Raw genomic sequence first — 976 nt, forward strand, 5'->3', positions numbered from 1 at the left:
CATCATCATCATCATCATCATCATCATCATCATCATCATCATCATCATCATCAACACCGACTAAACAATTCCCCTTTTTTTTTGTTTCGTTTTTCTAGAAAACCTAACAATTTGTACCTTGTCAATACATTTTTTCATAACCTACTAATTATGTCGGCATCAAACTCAGGACACGGAATTAAAAAAGAAAAAAGAAAGAAAAAAAACCCCATTCCCTTCTGGGGTCCAAAATGGAGCTGATCTCAGACTTAGGACTGCCGTAAGGCGAATTCAAAAGGGTTTTTGTTTTCTTTTGAAAGTTTGTTGTTGTTGGGTGTTTTTGTTTCTTTGTTAGCTTTCTTTCTGTTGCTGATTTTATGCAAGGGTAAACTAAACGAAATACCATGGAAGTAAGACGATGAAGACCGAGTGCTATAGTAAAACAAACACACGGGTCGCCACCACTTGAAGAACGAGGGACGCTTCTGTCATAAGTTCACATCAACGTCCATTGTTACTTTGTTACAGATTAGGTAAACAAAACAGTGACCAGTCACCTCACACACGATTTGTTCATGGGTTGTGGGCGGGGCTTATAGGTTAAGAAGAATCACACACTTCCCTCATCAGCAGTATAGAAAATTTATTGTCAGGCCTACCGATTGGTTAACTTGAGTAAACATTCATTGGAGGGACTGACAATAACGACGGGTGAATGAATTATGACGGCCCGTCCACAGCGTCAGGGCCCGATTCAAAATTTTTAACAAAGCGTCCGGTGATGAGTTTTTTCTGGGGAATGGTTATGCTCACATTTTTTAAAATTTAAGTCTAATACTAGATCTTGTGTATTGACCCTAAAACTTATTTCTCTTCTACGAAATAAATAAGTAAAAACATTGGAGAACACAAAAAAAAAAGAATTACAAAGTTCTATCTGAGGCAGGTGCATTAAATATTTGACCGTGGGTTGATAAAATAAGGCGCGCGGCCACGT

The sequence above is a fragment of the Aplysia californica genome, unplaced genomic scaffold (genome assembly GCF_000002075.1).
Source record: "Aplysia californica isolate F4 #8 unplaced genomic scaffold, AplCal3.0 scaffold00469, whole genome shotgun sequence".
Lineage (NCBI taxonomy): Eukaryota > Metazoa > Mollusca > Gastropoda > Aplysiida > Aplysiidae > Aplysia > Aplysia californica.